Source organism: Rutidosis leptorrhynchoides, chromosome 6, assembly GCF_046630445.1.
Source record: "Rutidosis leptorrhynchoides isolate AG116_Rl617_1_P2 chromosome 6, CSIRO_AGI_Rlap_v1, whole genome shotgun sequence".
Taxonomy (NCBI): Eukaryota; Viridiplantae; Streptophyta; class Magnoliopsida; order Asterales; family Asteraceae; genus Rutidosis; species Rutidosis leptorrhynchoides.
Window position 1 is genome coordinate 426,004,518 of NC_092338.1, and position 8,879 is coordinate 426,013,396.

The window sequence follows — 8,879 nt, forward strand, 5'->3', positions numbered from 1 at the left end:
AAGTCGAAATTCTGTCCGTGTAACGCTACGCTATTTTTAATCATTGTAAGTTATGTTCAACCTTTTTACATTAATGTCTCGTAGCTAAGTTATTATTATGCTTATTTAAAACGAAGTAATCATGATGTTGGGCTAATTACTAAAATTGGGTAATTGGACTTTGTACCATAATTGGGGTTTGGACAAAAGAACGACACTTGTGGAAATTAGACTATGAGCTATTAATGGGCTTTATATTTGTTTAACTAAATGATAGTTTGTTAATGTTAATATAAAGATTTACAATTGGGCGTCCCTATAAATTACCATATACACTCGATCGGACACGATGGGCGGGGTATTTATATGTACGAATAATCGTTCATTTAACCGGACACGGGAATGGATTAATAGCCACTAGAATAATTAAAACAGGGGTGAAATTATGTACAAAGGACACTTGGTATAATTGATAACAAAATATTAAAACCTTGGGTTACACTCAGTCGACATCCTGGTGTAATTATTAAACAAAGTATTAAAATCTTGTTACAGTTTAAATCCCCAATTAGTTGGAATATTTAACTTCGGGTATAAGGATAATTTGACGAGGGCACTCGCATTTTATATTTATGACTGATGGACTGTTATGGACAAAAACCAGACGGACATATTAAATAATCCAGGACAAAGGACAATTAACTCATGGGCATAAAACTAAAATCAACACGTCAAACATCATGATTACGGAAGTTTAAATAAGCATAATTCTTTTATTTCATATTTAATTTCCTTTATTTTATATTTAATTGCACTTCTAATTATCGCACTTTTATTTATTGTTATTTAATCGCACTTTTAATTATCGTACTTTTTAATTATCGCAATTTTATTTTATCGCACTTTTATTGCAATTTCATTATCATTATTTATTTTATGCTTTAAATTAAGTCTTTTATTTATTTAATATTTTACATTAGGTTTTAACTGCGACTAAAGTTTTAAAATCGACAAACCGGTCATTAAACGGTAAAAACCCCCCTTTATAATAATAATATTACTTATATATATATTTGTATTTTTATAAAAGTAAACTAATATAGCGTTAAGCTTTGTTTAAAGATTTCCCTGTGGAACGAACCGGACTTACTAAAAACTACACTACTGTACGATTAGGTACACTGCCTATAAGTGTTGTAGCAAGGTTTAAGTATATCCATTCTCTAAATAAATAAATATCTTGTGTAAAATTGTATCGTATTTAGTAGTATTTCCTGCTAAAATTAATAACTATTTCGTATCCCTTAGCTTTGACATCACCTTTGCTAGGACTTCTATGTGTGGGTGGATTCACAATCTGTTTGGCTAAACCCTTCAATTTCTTAATATAATTGAAAACAGATCTATCCTTTCCAGCAATTAATAAATTATTTTAGAGATAAAGTTTTTACAATTAAACGTTAAGTTTGTAATACAAACAAACCTGTAATCCTGTAAACAACACAACTTTTCACACAAACCCGTAAACAGCCCAGTTTTTCCATACGCGAAAGCAGTTATACCCATTCCAGTAACGAACATTCATACGTAGACAATCAATTTTTCACAGGCTAAAGTTTCTACATAACGTACAAGATGAACCAACAAAAATCCAATACTATAATACAAAATAATGTTAAAGCTTAAATGAGAAAATGGAGCACACCTTGAAACTATCGTGATCTCATATTTCCCTAAATCTTTCGCTAAACTTTCAGCGCTTTGTAATCCAGTATTCCTAAACTCCACATCTGCAATGTAAAAACCTTCAAGAAAATAGAAGAGTTAGATTTATTAAATGACAAAAAAGTCTCAGGTGTCAAAATGGATGGATCGGACTGGTTGCGATTTCTAAGATTTGGGAGAACTAATCTTCTGAAAGAAACCCTACAAAAACAATAATTATCAAGTTTTAACAATTGTTACAATCTGACACCATATAGTTACCACTCCATGAGTCTAAAGTAGCATGGATTGTTAAAAATATGCATAAAGAAGCTTCATGTAATTAGTTTGGAATCAAAATAATCCACACGTAAATACCCTTAACATAAGCATACATATATGGTCACACACATGCAATCTTCTACATCATATTAGTCAAAGTTGTTAAAATCGCTAATCAGAGTTTAATCGGTCAGAACCCGTCATGGTTTAGCAACGTTAATCTTCATAACACAAAATATATAATGTTTTTGAAAGGCTGTGCACAACAAAAATGGCCGAACAACCTCTCAAAAGTCAGTAATGCACTCAGTACGCCGTTCTATGCAAGCACCGAACCCAGACTCCATCTCAGTAATGCTCGTCTTTAGCATGCAATGAAAGTTGTCACAATAGTTCCACAAATCTGCAATCAACAATATAATTCTCATATTAAAAAAACATCAACTTCAATACATCATTCTAAATTGTACCAATTATTTACAAACTTTACCGAAATACGTATAGATTTAAACATGTACAAAGAAATTAGGATGTACTTCAGGACCTTTGATAGAGGATACTATAAAGTATAGCAGCTGTTCACACACTTTAAGGATAGAGTGACGAAATAGTCCGACCCGAGGTGTAATGTTATATAGCTCCAGCACCAAATATTTGATAGATTGAGCCCGAATAATAAAACATGGGTATAACCTGAAGATTGGGTATAACCTGAAAATTTATGTTTAAGTTCATTCACTGCAAAACAACAAAATACTCAAATGGAGACATCAGAGAAGAAAGTTTTTAAGTAAATTTCCTAAAGCAACAAAATACTCAAATGGAGACATCTGTCAGAGGTATTTATATGCGTGAATAATACATTATGGAAACTTTAAACTTGTTTGAGGAGTGTTTTTTAAACTTTTGGTCTTATTGACCCGGCCATTTAATCTAATTTTAGATGAAGTGGGCGAAAATGCTACCACTACATAACAAACTTCAAGTACAAAAGCGAATGAAAGATGACCAGTTACAATTGAAATTGTTTTATTTGATCCCATTTATAGTAGTAACAACGTATTCATGACCCGTTAACAAAGACGAAACCGTATTAACACCTAACACAATACTATTATCTAAAGACTGCGTACTCAACAGCCTACATTGTGTAACCAAATAATCATTGTAGAATTATCAGTAATAAAGTAAGTAAAACAAAAAATACACAACAAATTTAATACATCTAAACTAATACCTTTAACAGGAACAAACTTACAGTTGAAAACTTGCATGTCTCAGCAAAACCTTCCCTTTTTTTATCTCTCATTTCCCGCGAATTTTTACTGAAAGAATAGAAAGACAATCATACATAAGAGTGGTCTAAAGAGGAACAACTAAGATGTTGCATATTTTTCAACTCTAAGTGTAAACAAAGTATGATATAGTATTAGCAGACATGTTGACTTGTAATTTTCAAGCATCATAAGGAACATACAATGAATCTAGCATGTATAAGAAGTTCTCCGAGTAAGAAAGGTTGCTATATAGAAGAATGGGAGGCCTACCTGCCATCCGAAAATATGATGCCATTGCAATAGTAGGTGCCTGGCCATTTAGCAATAACACATAAGCCGATGAAATTTAAAAAAACTTATTATAAATTAATAATATAAGGAAAAAGGATACGGTCATACGGATGAAGTAGTGAATAATCAAACCTTCTCAAGTATGCGAACTATTTGCTTGTCACGTAATGGCTTAGATTTGTACAGATCTTAACCCTGTAACAACATTATACAATCGAGTGAACTATACATAAAATGTGAAAGTAAAACCGTCTTACCAAGATACCCTGTGAATCGGCTGATGTTGTGCTATAGTGAACTCCCTGCTAATTGGCTCTGAGACGGCAAGTTTCCGTACACTGCAGCAGACAATGTAAATCATTAGTACTTGTAACGTTTTTAGGAACTGACCTACTGTTAGTACATAAAACAAACAACAATTTCTCATTTTCTACTTCTTTTAGACAGACGACATATAACCGTATAAGCACAAACTTTGAGCACTAATAAAAAAACTAAATGTGTATGACTCACATAAAAGGTAGACTACATCTAAGAACGAACTACTTTCAACCAACTCTTCAATTGGTACCCTCTGTACCTCAAAATCCCTTCATCGCCATCAATGTAGAAAAATGACGATCGAACATGTACCGCACTGAGATACCCCGGATCATAAAGCTTCACACCCTTATCATTATCTCCGGTTGTTATCTATAATAGTAACAAATTATACATACAATCTATATTTGTATCACTGATAATTCTGGTAACCACACCATTGAACGATCAAATCTGTATCAAGATAAGAAAGGGAAAAATAAATAAATGTAAAGCTAACACATGTAAAATTAGCAAAATGTAAGTTAAGCGAATAATTAAAATAATACCTTTAATAAAAAAATGAATTTCTTTAAAACTAATTAAATAATAAGAAATCTCGAGAAGAAGAAAAAAACAATACTCAATAATAAAATTAATAGATTTAATCAAAATACTAATTTATAAGTAAATGGAACGAATAAGTTTTATAAGCATAAGACTAAGTGTACAAAATGTATCTATGAGCATCAGACGTATATTTACATCATGTTGATTGGTATCACAATAATATTTAGAACTATAAATTTGACCCACATCAAGAAAATGAAGACCCTAAAAGTCCGGTAGTGCAAATGCCACCCGAGACTTATTTGTATACTGCACTTATGTTGTTAGTGCTCAACTCTCAATGATGTATTATCCCTTTGTTATCTCCATAATTCAAAACCAAATGGGAATCCATATTGCATTAACATTTCATAACCAAAAAAAGTACGAAAAAAGAATCACTAAATAAGGACAACCCGCCCATTTCGCCACTTCGGATGTTCATAAGTTCAAAGATCTGTTTTTCATTTCAAATTAATGAAGACATAATAAATTTTATAAAGTTAGGCAAAACTACACAAATTATAACAACTCTTCCTTTTATGTTGAATTTGATTTTATAAAAGAGAGTTCTTTATTCTTCAAGATAATAAGAGAAACTGAAATAATCAAATTTGCATCAATATAGAGCAGGCCAGCAGACAAAGGTTTTAGGCATCAATGAAACCTATTTGATTTATTTTTTAGTGTTATTGTATGTTGATCAAACTCGTGTTAAAAAGCTGTACTACCTCCAAAAATCATGCATTTTGAGGATCATCCAGCCACCTCAAAGGACCATCATTGATTGTGAATCCATTGGTCCAAAAAGTGATGGTATGTGTGTTGTTGTTAACCTCAGATTCAGGTTGTATGGGAGCAGCAGCTCTTGTTGTCTCTCCAGACAGTAGTCTTCCTCTTCCAGCAAAGCTTCTCGAGCTTGAAAATGACATTTGATGATAATGATCATGATTTCCTTCTTCTGTACCTGCTTGTCTATCATGGTTAAACAGAGCTTCCACATAATTCACCTTTTTCGGATCCTGCACAAGCATTTCACTGCCATCAAACACAAAATGTCAGATTGCTTTTACAATCTTATAAAATAAATAAATGGATGTCATGTGCACTTTTGCTGCTTAATGTATATGACATTTACATTAGCGAATTGTATTGATCATGAATCAAATCATGATTAATGTCCTATAGCTAGATATTGTAACCTCTGATATCAGATGATCTATCCAGAGAGTATATTTTGTAAGCCTATACAAAATCATAAACCTGATTGATAGTGATCAAGAGTTTACAAAGAATATATGCATATTATGGAGCAGTGTCGTCTATTTGAAGAATTATCTACTATCATTTCATACGTGGAATATTACATTTTACGTGCTAATAAAGGAATATTCTTTTCTTCAATCCTACTCAATAATCTTTGAACAATTGAACATAACTGCACTTAGAAGCAATTCAAATTAATCTCAGAGTATCTAAAAACTACATAGAACGCCAAGCATTAATCTTGATAGTTTAGAAATATAATCATCAAAATCATCATCAAACTATGATCTGTTAACTATGATAAACAAATCAATGAATCAACTTTATTACTAATAGATTATAATAAACAAAAATTGATAAAATAAATAAACCTTATATTATAGTAATAATTATTGTACCTTTTTTCACCACCAGTGTAATACACATTAGGTTCATTTGAATCATCTTCCTGATTCATTACTAGGTTGTTTCAGATCAACAAATGTTCGTATTCGTCCAGTTGACTATGTTAAACGACTACCAGACGCCTTCTTATCCGCACCACTATTTCTCGATCTCAAACTGTACGAATTTCCAATTGTTGTAACCCTAGCGACGACGGTGGAGAGCATAATAGTGTTTTTTTCCGTTGAGTGAAGCAGTGAAAGAGATTGATGGAAGAGACCCCTAATTTTCCTTCAGAATCCATTTCTTCTATCAATTTGTGAATAAATTTTGCATATGAAGATGTAATATTGATTTTGAAGATCTGTCGTGTATTTTTTGAGAGAAAATCAGGCTGTTTTTCTTGTTTGATCGTGAATGAATTCAATTGTGCAGAACCCTAATTTACCATATTGATCCCCTTTTTTTAATGTCAAAGGGTATTTTAGTCATTGAATAACTACTAAAGGTGATTATGAGGTCATAATGTTGATTAGAAAATTTGGATGGTGTAGATTATAGATGTTAATGATAATGGAAGGCTAGGATTAGTGTTTGAAATTTTAGATGATCTATAATTGATTTTGTTATTATAATATAAAGAGATTATTATAATAATAATTAATTATACTGGTATTTTACCGTTTAGTGGATAAGTTAATACAGAGGTTAAACGTACACATGGTTACTTGAGGTCATCTCCTTGTTGCGTAGAGACGGGTAGATTTAAAGAGTTTAAATGAGTTTATTTACATGTTAGCGACCCGATTGGTTTAAAGTGGGTAGCTCGATTATAGGGATATTGACCAATAACTCTAATGAGCAAATGCTCACGATTTGGTGCTTAGCTGTATTTCGTAGTTGAGGTCATAGTACCAAGACTTTAATGAAGTGCTCGTTCGAGATCACAAGTGTGGAACATGTTAGTGGAGAGGAACAGAGGGCAGGCATCCTAACTATGACATTGCCACGGATTAAATTAGCATATATGAGATATCTTTAGGGTTGAAGGATTTTGAAGGTATAAAGTTCAAATTGAGGGGTTGATTGTTGAAACAATTTTGAGTTGGGTCACAAATTGTCCGAGTAATGGACAGGTAGTTGCTCCTGACTTGGTAAACGTGGAGAAATAATTAAGATGTGCAAGATTATCTTTTGTAATTAGTTTATTTCATTTAAATAGAATTAGTTTGTTCCTTATTTGTTTAAGAGTTTTGTAAGCTTCGAACGTTTTCAGTCAAGCCATAAATATCATTTAGAAAATTTTCCCTAGTTTTTTTTTTTTCATTCTTATTGTTCATAACACATATTACTTGGCACTTGAAACTAGATCAAACAAGGTCGGCTACAAGGCCGTGATAAATAACTTGAGAGGTGAGACAAGGACTTGATCATAATTCATGTTAGGAATTGGTCTGGATCGAGACATAAAAATCAGGGATCTTGAACTAATATCAACAGATGTGGAAAGCAAATCAACTTAGTAAAAGGAATCGAAAATAAAATCTGGATCGGAAATCAATAAAATGAGTCTGGATTCAAGATCATATTTAAGGTCGGAATTCAGATCAAGATCTGTATTCAAGATTTCAGGTTCAAGATGTAAATATATTGAACGTGATAGATAGTGGGACATGAACAAAGATAGTGTACGGATCTAAAACACCAAAACTAGAACATAAAAACGACTGAAAAGTTAGGGTTCCTGTGAGATATAGACCAAAGTTTGGCGATGTTAAATATGATCAGAAAGAACATGTTGATTTCACATGCAATTTTCAGGCTAAAAATCGAATAGCATAATCAAAATTCCGATTGTAGAACAGTTTCAAGAAAAAAAATTCAGTGATGGGCATGTTTTCGGGTAATGATAGGCAACAAACACAAGACAAGAACTAAATATAAACAGAAAACAAAACAGTGAATATCAAAGAACAAAATGGTCAGATATGACATCGCCAAACTTTAGTTGGAATCACTGGAACTCTAACTTTCCAGTCGCTTTTTACGTTTAGTTTTGGTATTTTAGAGTGGCACACTAAATTTTGGTTCATATCCCCTTAACTCTCATGTTCAATATATATATATATATATCCCATTGAGTGACACGTGTCTGCTTTTCATTCTACCAAAGTATCTTCAACGCAAGAAAGGGTCGGGTCAACCATTTGGTTCGGATTTTTATTTTCTTCTGTAGCAGGTTCTTTGGTAGCCCGTGGAAGTTTTGGATTATCTATCCTTATTTGGTACGTTGGACTATACTACCATACATAAAGAATTTCTTGCCATTTGCACCTTCAACAGTTGACAGGTGTTCTTTGTTTATTGGTAAGACAACATCCCGGGTCGGGTGACCCGTTTCTTTCGATTTTCCTTTACCCCAATCCATCTTAGCCGATATAACTTCATCATCTTTCCTCTTACATGTTCTTCTTCTTATTACATCCTTCCCTAAACATGACAGCTCTCCTTTACAATTAAAACATCTCACAAAATTCCAAAAGTCATCTTTTCTCTCTACCATTTCTATCATAAACATTCCATCACCAACAAGGCAACTGAATCGTCCTCTGTCCTATCGTTACCTATCTCCACCAAACCACAACAGCAACGCCGTGCCATGTTCATCTATCATCCTTCATGTTCCTGAGTTGGGTTATCGTTCGCCTCTCTATTTCAGGTGTCCATACGGGTAAAACTTGTTCTTTCAAAATTAGGGTACCGGTATTTTCTCTGATATTTGTATAT

General features: G+C 32.6%; 1 long non-coding RNA gene across 1 annotated transcript; it reads right to left on the reverse strand.

Moving 5' to 3' along the window:
- Positions 1-3,222: 3,222 nt before the first annotated feature.
- LOC139855540 (uncharacterized) lies at positions 3,223-3,762 on the reverse strand. The gene is made up of 3 exons (XR_011761483.1): positions 3,666-3,762; positions 3,513-3,552; positions 3,223-3,290 (listed from the first exon to the last, which is right to left on the reverse strand). It is a non-coding gene; the product is annotated as an uncharacterized lncRNA (long non-coding RNA).
- Between the last annotated feature and the right edge of the window lie 5,117 nt (positions 3,763-8,879).